The following is an 18,630-nucleotide window of genomic DNA, read 5'->3' as shown; positions in this document are numbered from 1 at the left end:
CAAAGCCCCCAGGCATTGTTTCCTTGATAAGGGCCTTTCGGAACACATGCATTTACCCGCCGAGCTCAGTCAACAGATGAACTCCGTCCCTGCGCCTCTTAAGAAGACCTACAAAGAAGCCCTCCTCTCACCTGCCACTCCTGCTACCCAACCTCCCACCCTCCCAAGATCCTCTTCTCAGCCCCCCTCCAGATCAGATCTTTGCGCTTTCAAAGACCACTGCTTTAGGTGTCTCGGAAGAGATCACCGGGCGTCACAATGTCGTGACGCGCTTCAGTGCGTTAGCTGCTTCGCGCTGGGACACAAAGCTCGTTCCTGCATGAACCGTCTACCAATGAGCATCTACCGAGCTATGCGTACTCAATCGGCCTACCTGAGTGCTTTTGTCCCTCTCACCGAAGATTTCCTTGCCCGACAAAATCAAAGACGCAATGCTATCATTGCCGACGTGCTCCTCCCAGCGAACCTCGAACACTTCCCGAAGGAAACCATTGCCAATGCGCTCGCGAACCGTTACGGCGGATACCCGAATGATTTTTTGGTCACCCGTTATAGCGAGCGAGACATTGTCGTGTTTCTCCCGGAATGGGTCCAGAGCAATCAACTCGTTCACAGGGAACACATCTCCCTAGGGGACCTCCGGCTGAGATGCTTCACCTGGGACCCGTACAATGGGGCTCGTCGCTCTCCCATCCCTTATCAGGCCTGGATCTGCTTCGTCAGCCTCCCTTATGAATGTTGGTCTTCCCACGTGGTGGCAGCCTTCGTCGGCGGCTTCGGTAGATTTCTTTGAGCAGACGACCGAAGCTCGTGGATGGACGACCCCACTGGATATTGTTGCCTTATTGCAGTCAACCACCTTCACGATATCCCAAAAAATCTCGAAATCACCTTCGGGGACATCTCAGTCTCATTTCTCATTCAAATTGAAAGGTGAGACCGTGTTGGTGTTGACACGCGAGGCAATCCCCCACCCCCACACAACAAGAGGTCTGCTCACCACGATCCTGACGTACGGACCTCCGACGCCCTTCTCGGCCATAATGAAGAGGAAGGGGATCAGCATAGTACGGCCTCCAACACTTGGAACTCCTCCGAGATACGCGACAGAAGATGCAACTTCCTTCCTGACAACCATCCCGTCCGCCTCGACCGGCCAACCGCCCGGACCGGCCAACCGCCGCGGATGGTCGGGCTCGCCCGACTAGCCGTGACTGACCTCCGACCATCCTCCCTGCGTCGGGCCCAGAGTTTCCCATTGTTGCGCACCCTGGCCGAGAAGGAGCCGTTGACCAGTTCAAACGCCCCATCCTACCGCCACTTAGCCCATCCTTTTCGGTGAAACCCGTCTTTAAGAGTGTTTTTCCTAGGAACCTGACATTCCTTTTTGCTCCTCCCGCTTTAACTACCCCCCCACTCCCCCGAGGGGCGTCCACTCCGAAGCGACCCGGGATGCGAGCCCTGCTACTAGACATCCCAAGGGAAAATGTGCATTAATTGCTCAATCTTTAGCCGAGCCCCATGCCCATCCCAAGTCCAACTGGGGTATTAAATGCGTAGGCCCCACTTCTAAGTCCAGATGGGGCATTAATTGCGTAGGCTCCACTTCTTCCTTGGGCCCCACCAAATCCTTCGCATCTCTGGCCATCACTGCTCTTGCTCCATCAATCAACGTGCTTAATGATGGCTACGTTCTCTTGGGCCCTTTTTTTGCTGTAAGTCTAGAGCCTAACTACACGAGCTGGGCACTCTTGTTTCTCCGTTGCAGACCGAGCCTCATAATGGCTCAACTAGGCTCTGACTTCAGCTGCTCCACCCTACTGGATCCACCTAGGGATATAATGTGGGCCGTGCCGGGCCGACACGGCCCACATTTTTTGGGTCGAAACAAGCTAGTGGCTTGCTCGGTCCGGCNGTAGGTTTTTCTCCAAGTTGGAGTTTTCCCACGTAAATCTCGGTGTGCTTTTTATTTTCCACATTTATTTTTATTGCATCGAGATTTGTGGTTTTTGGCCGTTACACCTATTCACCCCCCTCTAGGTGATAGATACAATCTAGATAGATCCTCGGGCTCCTCAAAACTTTCAACACTAATGACTTGAGACTCGTCATCTCATAAAGGAAGTATAGCATGCACTAATATATCCGGATTTACCACCGCCCTCATGATAATCCTATGATCGAGAGCATTTAAGAATTAATTACAGAAGAATATATGTCTCAAATTTCTAACTCAGAAAGTTAATTCTTCTACTATTAATTCTATGAACGATTCATAAATATGCATTTGGCAATAATATGAATGAAGAATGCCAGATTTAATCATAAAAGAAAAGTACACTGATATTAACCCTTTAAGTTATGACAGGATTGGCTTATAGGGCATATAACTAACAATCTCCCACTTGCACTAAAGCCAATCACCCATATCGCGCATTCCCATCTTCTCAAGTGTCACGCCCCAATCCCCGCCAATTTGGTCGGGTTCGGGCCACGTCAACAGACGCCGAACGGACAGCATTTCCCCTGTCCGCCCAAGGCTCCAACAATAAATATAATTAAGCAATCAACAAAGGGATATGCAATTATACAAGGCTTGCACGAGGGCAAGCAACAACGGAAGCGAAAGCTCTAAGCTAAAATATACACATACATGATATTTGATTAAATTTAAACCAAATACTAGTAAACTGAACTATTACATTTCTTTGCTTTCATTCATAATTCTTTACATTTAGCCATTCACCAAAATTACATGATTGTTTTTGTAACGCACTGGACCTTTGCAAATTGCGAGGTTCGAGTGGTTAGTTGTGTGCTCAGCATTTCCAGACTTTCTGGTGGGTCGTTGACAGTGTTCCGACCTATGGCTCGCGTCCCGAGAATCGAGGTTTAAAGCTGTGCACCAAAACCCGAAATATCGGATTTTTTGTTAGTCCTCGGGTAGCTTTCAGCAGGCCTTGTACCGGTACAGGGTTGATGGTTGTACCGGTACAAGGGTTGATGGTTGTACCGGTACAGGGGCTTGTACAGGTACAGAGCCGCTGAACCCGCCAACCCGAGCGTCGGGTTGTGATTTTCGTGGGGCTTGTACCGGTACAAGAGCCCGTGTACCAGTACAAAGGGGCTGATTTCGTACAGTTTCAACTGCAGGGGGTTTTTCGCGATTGTGGGCTTCTTATATCAGCACCTACGCCCCCTAGGGCTTCTTTTGAGCTGAGAACTCAGGGAGACTAGGTTAGAGAAACCCCACCTTGCCTCTCTTTGGTTTTGATCTTTTTTTGTTGGGTTTTAAAGAGATTAAACTTCTCTTTTTGCTTGTTGGAGGCATTTCCACCATTGTTGCAGCTTAGGGCTTGGATTTGGAGCATTGTTGGGGGGAGATCTTGGCGTTTAGAGAGTTTAGAGGTTGGATTGTAACTTCTAAGAGATAATCTACTTATTCTCTCCCTCTCGATTCGAGTTTTATTGATGGATTCAAGATGAAGCCCTAGATTGGAGATTTAGGGCTTATTTTGGGCATTTTGATTCTAGGGCTTTTGGAGCTAAATTATTTGGATTAGAACCCTTCTTTGGATTGGATTGGAAGGGATTTAGCTCTCTTTTGGAGCTTGAGAGAGATTTTCCACTCATTAGGTGAGTTTTAGCCCTTTTGCTATAATTGTTAATGTTTGATCTTATAGTTAATCGTAATGCCCATGTATCTCTTCGCTCAATACTTTTAGGGTATTTTGAGACTCGTGGACAACTCCGTTCGGCGAAACGAAGGACTACGCGACGGTTCGGTGGGTTTGACCTAGCCACACAATGAGAAAATCTCATTTATGATGATTTGAGTATCGTTAATTAAAAAAGCATGCAAATTCATGTTACGTGTATTTATTATGATTTTTAGAATGCTTAAAATGTCTATGTTACATATAATGAAATTTTGTACCTCTATGTAGTAGAGAGTTGCTTGAGAGACATAGGGTTGCATTGACGTTCTATATGAGACTTGGTTTCATGTTTCTACTGTATAAATGAGTCATGATACATGCATTCAAATTTAAGTTTAATTGAGACATGAGAGATAACAAAGTTGCTATATAGAGGCACCGAACTTTGTTATTATGTGATTTAGATGGCTAATATCATTAAGCGGCATTGAGCTCGGGACATGGTTGAACCTAGTGAATATGGCCATTCAGGGATTGGAAACATGTTGAACATTAAATTGTCTAAGTGTCATCAAGAGGCACTAGGCATAAAGAATGTCGAAACTTCACATTGTGACTTAGAACTAGATCTTCGGGATGCTAGTGACTATACCATGTTAGAAACATAAGGATTGGATACTTGAGACTTGAACTATGCTTGCTTGCCATTTGTGCGCATTCGCACATGCTTGTGAGGGTCGCTCCTTACAAGCCAGCACTCCGGAGTTAGCCTACGCGACCTATGTTCGCTCGTGCGGTATTGAGAAGCCTACGGAGTCGAGTGGGACAGACACATTCCAAGAGCAGGAATTTTGGGCTACCACAGACACTTAGGCGGCACAAGCTGGACTACCTTGGGTAGGTCCTTAATTGGAAATGGAAATCGACACGGTGTCGAGTGGGTTTTAATCACTACTAGATAGAGAGTAGTAGTTGGATTACCTGGACTTGCTTCTAGCATAGTATTGGACACTTGAGTATACACATATACATACAGCATGCTAGGAGATGTTGCTTATTGCATTCATGTAAATATTGTTTACCATAGTAAAGCATGATCTTCATAATACCATAAAGTAAATCATGACAGTCACTTGCGGCCATGTAGAGACATATTGATTATGATAAAGTAAAGGTGCATTATATAAACATCATGCTTGATTGCAGTGTAGTTTATTCAGCATTTTAATTATGCTTTCATAAATGCAATTTATTCGTTATTATTGTCCTCTTTTGACTTACCCTTTTCTTTGGGGCCTAGTAGTGCATTGAGCTGAGGTCAGTAATTGCCCACTGGGAACTATAAATTATAGTTCTCATGCCCCCTGTTTTATGTTTTCTTTCAGAGCCTTCCACGCCGGGAGAGGCTAGGGACTATGGGAAGGGTGTTGCTTCGAGTTAGCCCTTCAGTGAGTGACGAGTTTAGGTGGTCTACCTCTCTTTGTTTCTTTTTGGAGAGGTTGAGAGCTGTACCAGTGTACTAGAGACCACCCTTTTGTGTACCTTTGAGACAGATATTGTACTACTTATGGTTACTTTTATTGTTTATATATGTTTCTTCTACTCTGGTTTAGATGATAGAACTTTACTTGCTCTGATATCATTAGTTGCTATTCATTCTATTTATTCTATCTCTTGCTTTACTTCCGCTTTTATTGTAGACGCCTTATATGTGTAGACATATGGCGGGTCTGGGCGCGCTACCGGGAGGGCCTCCGCCGGTCCCGGGGCGTGACAGTTTTCAACTTTACAACTTTCTAAATCAACAAAAGAAGTTGATACATGTAAGCAAAAAGGAAAATGACTACAAAATGTGAGAAAGTCCCGGAGGCCGCTATCTACGGCGCTAAACCCTTGCCTCGGTCCTCCGCCGCCCCGTTCGTGCTACGACCTGTGGGGTTAGTGGTGTGAGAACTACAACGAAGTTTCCAGTGGGTTCGGCATCCGACCTCGCCGACTTACCCACTAGATCTATCCAGGCATAAGTATGACAAAGGAAGAAAAGTAACCAGTACTAATGCATCTAATACTATGCCTGCAAAAGAATGTCAGTGGATATATGTAATCAACAATATTTAGTATGCATGCATGCATGTTCTTTTCTTTACCTTGTCTTTCTTTACCCAATCTTACCGGTTAACTTTGTTAACCCCAATAGCTCACCATTCCATTTCCCATCTACCGGGGGAGGCTTTAAGCACAACCACCCGAGGGATCGTTGACGGGGTACTTTCCCGTTGGTGTCTACACTCAGAAGTACACCACTTGTGGAGGAGCGACCTCCCACAAGCCTAAATCCATGTGAGCCTCGATCCAATCCTCAAGTTGAGGAAACTTAGCCGCTAGTCACAATGCCGATGCCATGATAGGTTTCTACCTTTTGTTCATGTCATGTTCTATATTGTTCTTGTCTCAGTGCCATTATTGTTAAACCTTGTGTAACAATTTCGTTCTCATGGCCAATCATGTCTCTATTGTCATTGCCACCCTTGTTTACTACAATCAATGTCCAAGTCTTGCATTCATACATCTTCTAGGGTTCTACATACATGTCCATTATGGTTCTTGTTCAATCACTATGTTCAACTACGTTAGAAGTACAATATTAAAATTCTAACCACTAATCACATGTAAATATCCCTACTATGCATGAATGACTCTATATAAAAGTATGCTCAACAAAGGTGAAAATAGACATAAAGGGGAATCCGATGATTCCGGTGTGCACCTCCCATCTTGAGTGGTAGTAGATGAGGAATATGTTGACTCCCGAACTTTACGAACGCCGAATCCGCGTCCTATAACCAAAATAGTGCCAAATTAGGCCCTACAAACACAAGCTATACTTAGACATTTTCATAACGTTGAACGGAGTTGTCCAACGCGTCGAGGACACCCCCAATTAGGTTTCTACGAGGTCAATTCGTCCCCGAAAAATCCTAGGGCAAAAGCCCCAAATTTGAGCCCTAACAATGTCACAATGAGATTTCTCCTAAATTGATCTCATCCCTAAGCAAAAGATAGCTTAGAATCACCTAGGAAGCTCTTTAATACCTTTACAAAGCCATTCTACACATTCCTAGGGCATCTAGCATGAACCCTAGGGGTTCACCATGAGAGCACCTCAAGAAACCATGGTTTCATGGTGTCTTGAGCTCTATAAGGTTTCTAAAGCTTGAAACAAACTCAAAACTCCAAATCTTAGGGTTTAAAACTAAACCCTAGAGTTCTACTTGCTCAAACTTACCTCGCCCAAGCTCCTCCCAAGATCCTTCTTATAGGAGAGCTCTTAGATCCACCAAAGCCTCCAAAACCCACTTCTCCTTGCTTCTTCTCCTACTTCTCCAAGCTCTAGGGGATGATCTAGAGAGAGAGAAAGGGAGAAATGAGAGAGAAAGGAGTAGAAATGGCTGTGGGAGAGAGGGTGAGAGGGGATGGGTACATAACATGTTGCAACATTAGCAACAAGACCCCCCCAACTCCCAATATTTGCATCAGCCCTTACTGGGCAATTTTCGCAGTCGGGGACTGGTCTCCCCAACAAGGGACCGGTTCCCGAAAGTCTGATTTTCAGGACATAGCCAATTTTTGGGGTTTTTGGCTGGCTGCGCAGTGAGGGACCGGTCTCTCCTTTAAGGACCGGTTCCTCGGGGATCGGTCTCACTGCCAGGGACCGGTTGCCTCAGGATTCCTAGCAAGCTACGCGTACGGGGACCGGTCTCTCCTTCAGCAACCGGTCCCCGAGAGCACAAAATCTGGAACTTACCCAGATTTTGGAATTTCACTCTCTCAGGTCCCTTTGCACTATATATGGGCTCCAAAGTACTACTAGCCCATACCAACTTGTTCCACTCCGCATTCCGCACATTTCGACGGAACTCGGCACGATTTACGAGGGATGTGATATGTTACATTAAGATGGCCTTCTAGCTTTTGTTGAGTGAGTGCTTTGGTTAATGGGTATGCTACATTGTCAGCAAAATCAACCTTTTGCACGGATATTCCTTTTTTTTCAATATATTCTCTGATGATATGATATCGCCGTTCAATATGTTTGAATTTCTGATGAGATCTTGGCTCCTTAGCTAAAGCTATGGTGCTATTATTGTCACAGAAAAGCGGTGTTGGTTCTTCAATAGCTGGAACAACACCGAGTTCTGTAATAAATTTTCTGATCCAAACACCCTCCTTCGAGGCTTCTGATGCAGCAATATATTCTGCTTTCATAGTAGAATCGGCGATCGTCACTTGTTTGGAACTCTTCCAAACAATAGATCCTCCATTACCTATGAACAAATATCATGATGTAGATTTTCTATCATCAACATCTGACATAAAATCAGAGTCTGTGAAGCCTTCCAACTTCAACTCACCACCTCCAAAGACCAGGCACATATCCTTAGTTCTTCTCAAGTACTTGAGGATATTCTTAACTGCAATCCAGTGTTCCAAACCCGGGTTAGATTGATATCTGCTCGTGACACTCATAGCATGTGTGATGTCAGGTCTCGTACATAGCATTACATACATTAGACTCCCAATAGCTGAAGCATATGGGATTCTATTCATGCGTTCTCTCTCCTCAGGTGTTTTAGGACACATCTTTTTGGAGAGATAAATTCCATGTCTTAGAGGTAATAGACCTCTTTTGGAATTTCCATGCTAAACCTCTTCAGCACTTCTTCTATGTACATCCTCTGAGATAGGCCGAGAAATCTTCTAGACCTATCTCTATAGACCTTTATACCAAAAATGTAGGATGCATTGTCTAAGTCTTTCATGGAGAAATTCTGGGATAGCCACAACTTGACCGATGACATCATCCCAATGTCGTTCCCTATTAGAAGAATATCATCCACGTACAATACGAGAAATGTGACAGCACTCCCACTAATCTTTTTATACACACATGGTTCTTCCTCATTTCTGATGAAATCAAACGATTTGATTGCCTCATTGAAACGAGTGTTCCAACTTCGAGATGCTTGTTTTAATCCGTATATGGATATCTGAAGCTTGCACACTTTATGATTATCTTTGCTAGAGGTAAAACCTTGAGGCTGTTCCATATAGATATCTTCCTCAAGATATCCATTAAGGAACGCGGTTTTCACATCCATCTGCCATATTTCATAATCATAATGTACAGCGATAGCGAGTAAGGTTCGAATGGATTTTAGCATAGCCACTGGCGAGAAGGTCTCTTGATAGTCAATACCTTCTCATTGACTATAACCTTTCGCCACAAGCCTTGCTTTATAGGTCTCTACCCTCTGGTAAATCAACTAGTGTCCAAACCTAGTTGGAATACATGGAGTCCATTTCAGACTTCATAGCTTCCTTCCATCTCTCAAAGTCGATGTCTGACATCGCCTCATCATAACCAGTAGGATCATGTTTGTGATCTTTATCTCATATTAGAAACATTTCCTGTACCTCTTCTACGACAAATCCCAAATATCTGTTTGGAGGTTGGGAGACTCTACTAGATCTTCGAAGTGGTTGTGTGTATGTTGGTTCCAATTGAACAGAGATTTTCGGTTGATCATGGTGGATTCGTTGCTCATCAGAAACATTCTCATTGAGTTCTATTTTCCTCCCACTACCTCCTTCTTGAATAAATTGTTTCTCAAGAAAAGAGGCGTGCCGACTCACAATAATATTTTGATCATGGGAAAAATAGAAATAGTATCCCAGTGATTCTTTGGGATAACCAACGAATCTACCTTTATCCGACCTTACTTCCAATTTGTCCATTTTTAACTTCTTAACATAAGCCGGACATCCTCAAATCTTGAGGTGACCAAGAGTTGGCTTTCTACCAAACCAAATCTCATATGGAGTAGTAGAAACAGATTTAGAAGGCACTCTGTTTAAGATATATGCAGCAGTAAGGAGAGCATACCCCCAAAGTGATATAGGCAAATCTGTGAAACTCATCATGGATCGCACCATATCTAATAAAGTACGATTTCTCCATTCAAATACTCTATTAAGTTGTGGAGTGCCAGGAGGAGTCCATGAGAGATGATGTCACGCCCCGGGACCGGCGGAGGCCCTCCTGGTAGCGTGCCCAGACCCGCCATATGTCTACACATATAAGGCGTCTACAACAAGCGGAAGTAAAAGCAAGAAATAGAACAAATAGAATAGTAACAACTAATGATATCAGAGCGAGCAAAGTTCTATCATATAAACCAGAGTAAAGGAAATATACCAAGACGAAGAAAGTAAAACATAAGGTGATACAAAACTAACTCCTCTAAAGAAATACCAAGATCCAAAAGAAATGTGGTCTCTATACATATACGGGTACAACTCTCAACCTCTCACAAAATAAAACATCGAGAGGTAGACCACCTAAACTTGTGTCACGCCCCGGGACCCAGCGGGAGCCCGCCCGGCGCGTGCCCAGACCCGCCATATGTCTACAACATATAAGGCGTCTAAAAACAACAATAATAACAGCAATAATAAAAGACATCTAGAAGTATCAGAGCATAATAAATGTCTAAATGCTACAACAAGGGATAAGGATAAAACAGTAAATCCACTAAATAAAACATAGAGTAAGAATAATAGGAAATCCCAAATACAAGAGCTATAAGTAGGTACATAGGTGGTCTCTATACATGAATACAAAATCTCTCACTCTCTCTCAACTACAAAAAGAAAGAGTAAACCACCTAGGCAAAGTACCGCTCCTCGCTAGCTAGCTAAGCGATCCCCTTGCCGCGATCCCGTGCCTCCGCCGGTGCCGAAGGCTCTGAAAAGTAAACCACAAAACGGGGGCATGAGAACTATTAAAAATAGTTCCCAGTGGGCAATTACTGACTTCAGTGAATGCACCACAAGGCCCAAAGCTAAGAAGAGTAATGACCAAAAATGTAAAAGCGAAAGGTAAGAAAAAAATAACTACACTACAATGAATCTCATACCTAAATAGCAAAGTAGAAACAAGCCATTCAGAAGAACAATCTCCAACATCAAAATGCCACAATGCAAATACGTAAATTCCGTTTACTATCGATCAACTGTCCAAAATAATACTCTAATCATCATCATCCAAAATGTCTAACGAATAAAATCCAAGCGAAAATCCCACCGAAGCGCTATCCCTGAACCGCACCCGGAGGCTTCGGCCGTCGACCTAACCCGGGTATTCATGATCCTACCCTATAAGAGCCTGGCCCCACGCAATCCACTCGCGCCCTCAAGTCCCCACCGCGAATATGTTATCGCATGGCCATCTCGGATACGCTGAAGCGACCCTCAAACAATTGCATGACACGAAAGCAAGCTAGTCAAACACATCCATATCAACCTCAGTCCAATACATTGTATAATATACTAAATGTCCTCGTGGCAAGTCACTAATATGCATACTCAAAATATGGAAAATATGTATGTCAATTGCCTAATTCCAAGCCTAATGTTGCATAAATAATCTCTAGTCCAAGGCCCACACTATGCTCATTTGCCGCAACATGGATACAACATTCAAGAACTTAAACAATCTAGTTCAAACCGGAAGCCATAAACCTGATTTCGTCACTCATAGAATAATTGTCGCATGCATATTAACAAAGCACATTGCCTTCTCTCCCTACAATAGAAAATTTCTTATCAACGAACAAATATTCAACATCAAAACCCATAAATCTACTAAAGATAATTAAGGCATGAAACAAACCACTTATAGGAATTTCCCCAATTTCGAGGAAGCCAAACCCACCGAGGCTAACAAACTCCTCGCGCTCACAACAGGTCCTCTATCTCCTACATCCTAGATACAAAAACATTCATACACGGCCAAACAAACAAAACCTAGCTCAATCATTAAGCTATTCAAGCATAGGTGTAGAAAACTCACCTCTAGTGCAAAAATCTCCTCTAAAGCTCCAAAATGAAGCTAGGGCTCATCCAATCCAACCTAATGGAAGCCTCTAATCCAAACAATCTAGCTTCAAAAGCCCTAGATCCAAAATGCCCAATATAAACCCTAATATTCCAATTCTAGGGTTTAATCTCACAAAAACCTCAAATCAAGGATCAAAGGGAGAAATCAAGTCTCTAACCTCTCAAGAAGCTCCAAACTTAGCTCCAATCCAAGTGGGGTGGGAGATCTCCTCAGCCACAAGCTCCTCTCCAAGCTCTAAGCCATCAACAATGGTGGAGAAGCCACCAAGATGCAAAAAGATGAGAGAAAACCCAAATAAAAACCAAGCAAAGGGGGTAAAAATGCAAAGAAAGGGAGAGAGAGCTCCTCTCACCTTCTCCTCCTCAGGTCCCAGCACAAAAAAAGCCCTAAGGGGCGTGGGTGCTGTTATAGATAGGCTACAATCGCGAAAAACCCCCTGCAGACCAAACTGCACAAAAACTGCCTCCTTGTACCGGTACACGGGTTCTTGTACCGGTACAAGGCCGACGAAAATGCAAACCCGAAGCTCGGGTTGCTCGGTCTGCGGCTCTGTACCGGTACAAGCCCGATGGCTGTACCGGTACAACCATCAACCCTTGTACCGGTACAAGGCCAGTCTTGTTCCGGTACAAGCCCTGCTGCAGGCTACCCGAGAGCTGTCCAAAAATTCCGATTTTGGAATTTTGGTGCCAAGTCCTACTCCAACATCCTCGGGATGCGTGCCAGGGGTCGGGACACTATCAACGACCCTCCAAAAACTGTGGAAAGGCTCCACACACAGATCAAACACTCGAATCTTGCAATTTGCTAAGATCCAGTGCATTACAACTCGTCTCTCGCTGAAAGGCTAACCCGAAGCGACGCCCTTCCCACGGTCCCTAGCCTCTCCCGGCGTGGAAGGCTCTGAAGGAAAACATGAAACAGAGGGCGTGAGAACTATAATTTATAGTTCCTAGTGGGCAATTATTGACCTCAGCTCATTGCACCACTAGGCCCAAAAGAAAAGGGTAAGTCAAAAGCGATAGCAATAACGAGTAATTTGCATCTATGAGAGCATAATGAAATGCTAAGATATTACTTGTGATTAAACATGGCATTTATGTAATGCACAATTATCCTGTCATGAAGAGTATGTCTCTACTTAGCCATAAATAATGTCATGGTTTGCTTAAATGAAATTATGAGAATTATCCCTTATCATAGCAACATTGTTTATATGAATGCAATTAAACACTGCCTCGTAGCATACTACATGTATATGTATACCCAAAGTCCAAACCTATGCTAGAAGCAAGTCCGAGTAATCCAACTACCACTCTCTATTTAGTAGTGATTATAACAAACTCATCCCGTGTCGATTTCCATTTCCAATTAGGGACCTACCAAGGGTAGTCCAGCTTGCGCCGCCTAAGTGCCTGTGGTAGCCCAACATTCCTACTCTTGGAATGTGTCTGTCCCACTCGACCTCGTAGGCTTCTCAATACCGCACGAGCGAACATAAGTCGCGTAGGCTAACTCCGGAGTGCCGGCTTGTAGGGAGCGACCCTCACAAGCATGTGCGAATGAGCACAAATGGCAAACAAGCGTAGTCAATGGCTCAAGTATCCAACCCTCATGTCTCTAACATGGTATAGTCACTAGCATCTCGAAGATCTAGTTCTAAGTCACAAATGAAGTTCCAACATTTTCTAGGTCTAGTGCCCCTTTATGACACTTAGACATTTAATATTTAAGCATGTTCCACATTCCTCAATGGCCCTATCCACTAGGTTCTCACATGTCCCGAGCTCAATGCCGCTTGATGACATTAGCTCTCTAGTTCACATACCTTCTAAATGGCAATCTTGTCATCTTTCATGTCACAAGTAAACTCAAGTTTAAATGCATGAATCCGAACTCATTTACACTATAGAAGCATGAAACCAAGTCTCATAAAGAATGCTAAATGCAACCATAGATCTCCCAAGCAACTCTCTACTACATAGAGGTCCAAAATTTCATCATATATAACATATGCATTTTAAGCATTCTAAAAATCATAATAAATACAATTAGGATGAATATGCATGCTTTTCCAATTTACGGAACATATATAACCATATATGAGAATTTCTCATAGGTAGGCTAGGTCAAACCCACCGAACCGTCGCGTAGTGCCCCGTTTCGCCGAACAAAGTTGTCCCCGAGTCTCGAAATACCCTAGAAGTATTGAGCGAAGAGATACACGGGCATTACGATCAATCTATAAGGTCAAACTTTAACAACCTAACAAAAGGGCTAAAACTCACCTCAAGAGAAGAAATCTCTTCCAAAGCTCTAAAAGAGAGCTAGAACCCTTCCAATCCAAGCTCAAGGAAGGTTCTAATCCAATCAATCTAGCCTCAAAAGCCCTAGATCAAAAAGCCCCAAAATCAACCCTAAAACCTCATTCTAGGGTTCCAATACAATAAAACCTCAAATCCAAGGTCTAGATGGAGAGAAAGGGCTACCAACCTCTAAGAAGCTCCAATCCAAGCTCAAAGGGTGAAGATCTTCTCCTTTGCAAGCTCCAAGTCCAAGCCTTCAAGCACGAACAAGGTGGGAAGAGGAAGAAAGGCAAAGGGATGCTCCAAGCCCAAGCTAGATCCTTCTCCTCTTCTTCTCCTTCCTCTTCTTCTCCTTCTTCTCTCTCTAGCAAGGATGTGGGGAGAGTGTGAGGAGGGAAAATGAGGAGAAGAGAGGGTGGATGGGTCATATAGACCATCTATTGTAACAAAATCCAGCTAGGTCCTCCAAAAATCCAATATTACCACAGCCCGGTCTGGGCAGTTTTCGCCCAGAGGGACCGGTCTCTCCCCAGCAGGGACCGGTCTCTCGCTGCGAACCCGGAGAACCAACGTTCGGGAACCGGTCTCTCCCTGCGTGGGACCGGTCTCTCTCTGCGTGGGCGCGCTCGGGGACCGGTCTCGCCCGCCAGGGACCGGTTGCCTCAGGGCTGCCGCAACACTGCTCACTGGGGGACCGGTCTCTCCTTCCAGGGATCGGTCCCCGAGAGTAAAAACTCTCAGGACTTGTCCAGAATTTCAGTTTTCGAACTTTTGAGGTCGGAAAACATTCTACAACCCTCCACCAAGTATGGAAAAGCTCGAAATACATCCAAATACTCGAACCTCGCAATTTGCAAAGGTCCAGTGTGCTACAGATGATGCCGTTTTCTTTGAGGTAATTTAGAAAGTCCGAACTTAAGTATTCCCCTCCTCGATCTGATCGAAGGATCTTAATAAACTTTCCGGTTTGATTTTCTACTTCATGTCTAAATTCTTTGAACTTTTCAAAGGCTTCAGACTTTTGTCTCATCAAGTAGACATACCCATACCGTGAATAGTCGTTAGCAAAGGTGATGAAGTAAACATAACCTCCCTTGGCTTGTACATCAAATGGTCCACATACATCAGTATGCACCAAGGCAAGTACCTCAGTGGCTCTTTCCCCTTGTCCAATAAAGGGTAATTTGGTCATCTTTCCTTGAAGACATGATTCACAAATTAGATACGGCTCAAAAGACAATGAACTCAAGAGCCCATCTTTAACCAATTTGTTAATCCGATCTTCATCGATGTGACCTAATCTAAGATGCCACATATACTTGTGATTTACCTCTTCTCTAGGTCTCTTAGACCCTACGACATTTACTTCCTGCTCAATTGTATTTATACTTACATCCATATGCAAGTGATATAATTTGTTAATTATTGTTCCATAGCCTATCAATTTATTTCTCAAATAAATTGAGCAAGTATTTATTTCAAAAATAAATTTATAACCAGTCAATGCTAATAAGGAAACAGAAATTAAGTTTCTATTAGCATTAGGAACATATAGACAATCTTTTAATTCTAAAACTATGCCTGACGGTAATAGTATAGGATAGGTTCCTACGGCTAATGCAGCAACTTTTGCTCCATTACCCACTCGTAGGATGATTTCTCCTTCCTTTAGCCTTCTACTTTGTCTTAAACCTTGCATCGAGGTGCACAAGTGAGAAGTGCATACAGAATCAATTATCCAAGTAGTAGTAGAACATACTGACAAACTAGTCTCAATGAGCAGGTTGGACATACCTTCAGAAGGCTTGTCCTTTGCCTTCTCCTTTAGGCTAGCAAGGTATTTAGGGCAATTCCTCTTCCAATGGCCATCTCCATTGTAGTGGAAATATTTTCCTTTAGTGGCCTTCTTAAGAACTTGTCTTTTGCTATCAGCCTTTGGCTTCTTGTTAGATTTCTTGTTTCTCCATTTAAACTTTCTTTTGGAGAATGAAGCCCATTCCATAGCCAAGATCGACCCTTTATTACCTTTTATTGTTTCCTCTGCTGTTACCAGCATATTCAAGAGCTCTGAGAGAGTGCACTGAATCTTATTCATTTGAAAGTTCATTACGAACTGTGAAAATGAGTCAGGTAAAGACTGCAGAATTAAATCTGTCTGCAAGTCTGCATCCATCCGTAGGCCGAGCTTCCCAATCTTTTCTATATCCTCAATCATTTTCAAACACTGATGATTAACAGATTGGCCATCGGACATTCTTGCTCGAAATAGTCGTTTCGATATCTCATATCGAGTAGAGCGGCTCTGTTCACCATACAGTTCTTGTAGGTAAAGTAGAATGGCCAACGCACTGTCCATGTGTTCATGTTGACGTTGCAACTCATTGCTCATCGATGCCAACATGTAACACCTAACTCTGTTATCGTCATCTATCCATTTTTCATAAGCAGCTCTCTCTTGCTCATTGTCATCAGCTGGAAGTTCAGGGGCAGGAGTAGTCAAAATATAGGCAATTTTTTCAGAATTGAGAACGATTCTCAAGTTCCGTAGCCAATCAAAAAAATTAGGGCCGGTCTAGCGATTGGCATCAAGAATTTTAGTAAAAGGGTTAGAAGCAGCTATATTCTGTAGAAGGGAAAGATATTCAGTTAGTTATATACTTTTCATTATTCCATTTGACTATGGACTTTTAATCAAATGGTGTCTCCCACTAAATTTTGCGGATCTTCACACTCCCTTAGTGCAGAAACGGAAACCTCTTAATTTGGTTTATAGTGGGGATTGCAGTCTCACCAATTTTGCAAATTACCTCACCTAACAATTATTGGTAATTAGCAAATAGATGAGTGGACAACTCTTGTCCAATGTTTCAGAAACATATTGCAATTATTCCTTGGCCTCTAGGACATAAAAGCCTCACCTAACAGATATTGGCCCACATCCTAGTTAAGTTTGATCTACCATTCAATTATGTGTGTAAAACTAATATTGAACCCTCACCTAACAGTTATTGGGTACAGTATTAATTTTACCACATAACATCAAATGTTGATAAGGTAGTTGCGCTTTCTTCATGCAAGTGGCCCATGTAACCATGCGTATCACTCACTAAGTGAAGGTTCAATGCAGAGCACATCTTCATTATGTATAACGGTCCCTCTTTGGCCATCAAACTCTCATATATTTTTAATAATAAAATGAGTGGGGGAATGTTGTTACATTTTATTATTAAATAATATTTGCATTGAAAATGACATAACCTATACATGTATTCATGTTGCATTCCTATAACCTTTTGATAACCTATACTCTTGCATTCATGGAGGAATGCAAGTTAACTCCAAGCCATTTAATTCTAGTAACCTATAGCTTGTGAGGCCTATATATAGAGTTCATTTTCATTCATTTGCAAATACAACTAAAGCTATTTCTATTATACTTGAGAGAGAGAGAAGGTCAAAGAAAGGTGTTCTTTTGGTGGAGCTTTGGGCTCATCTACTTGTGCAGAGTTGGTGAAGCCACACGACGAGGGTCGAGCCGTTGTATCCTGGAGGGGACAAGTCGGTGCTCTACTGCATCGGTTCAAAGGCTTTGCCAACCGCAGAGGGCTTGAATCTCCTTAAAGAGAGCGAGATATCCGTGCCTCGGCTTGATCGACTCGTTGATATTTTTTAAATTATTTTGTAGCTAATCTCTAACATTTAGAAAAACGCCAACACCTTACAACGGTAGAAGGCCACAAAAGGGTGTTCATAACACTCTTTGTTACAACTTAATATTTATAATATAAAGTTTTGGCTTTTATTTCAGTCTCATCAGATCATATTTTTAATTACATCTAATGCAATTATTTTGTATCTAATACAAAATAATATTAAACATTGATGACAAATAATCTCAGACCATATGATGAAATCATATAGTGCATCTCGTGCCCCAACATATGTAATTTGATTTAGCCTTTATATATAACCTACTTAGGTTAATAGATTAAGTTATATGCAATTAAAATTCTTTTATTAATTGCATGCTAACTTAAAGAATTAACTACCATAAAATAATGACATATTAACTACGTCACCCGGGATTCATGATTGTCACCAATTACTTTCATATATCAAATATATGAAATATGTTTTGTATATGCTTTCGCATTAGGGTTAAATAATACAACCCCAAATCCAAATCAATGACAAGAATAATTTTTTGTGGCGACACGAACCTCTATCGATAGGTCTGGAGGTTGGAAGACTGCACCAACCGGAAGATAGAAGGCCGCAAACCACGCTCAAATATGCGGGCCTTGTCCTCGTCATCCCTAACAACAAACGGTACACAGTGTAGTATCCGGGAGAACTCCCTCTCGTACTCAGCCATTGACCGCTCGTCCTGGCACAAGCTGCGCAAATCCTGCTCCATCTTCCTCTTGACGCTGGTAGGAAAGTGGTGCGCCAGAAGAAGCTCCTTGAACCTCGTCCAAGTAATCGCTGCCAAATCGGTGTTGGGGTTGTCCTGGATATCCAACCACCAACGGTAGGCCTCGCCGTCCAGAAAGTGAGTGGCGAGCCAAACTCTGTCCCGCTCCTCCACAAAGGTGTCTCGAAAAAGCTCCTCCATATGCATCAACCACTTCTCAACAATCCAGTGGTCGACGTTCTCGCCATCAAACTGTTAAGGATTTTATAGGTTGGCGAATTTCGTAAAGTT

The 18,630-nt window shown here is 43.0% G+C and overlaps 1 long non-coding RNA gene across 1 annotated transcript; it reads right to left on the bottom strand.

Moving 5' to 3' along the window:
• On the bottom strand, window positions 10,424-12,011 carry LOC109724518. The gene is made up of 3 exons (XR_002219950.1): window positions 11,972-12,011; window positions 11,777-11,853; window positions 10,424-10,464 (listed from the first exon to the last, which is right to left on the bottom strand). It is a non-coding gene; the product is annotated as an uncharacterized LOC109724518 (long non-coding RNA).

This window comes from Ananas comosus, linkage group 18, assembly GCF_001540865.1.
Source record: "Ananas comosus cultivar F153 linkage group 18, ASM154086v1, whole genome shotgun sequence".
Lineage (NCBI taxonomy): Eukaryota > Viridiplantae > Streptophyta > Magnoliopsida > Poales > Bromeliaceae > Ananas > Ananas comosus.
The sequence above is the reverse complement of the archived record's forward strand: the minus strand, read 5'-3'. Positions and strand labels throughout refer to the sequence as shown.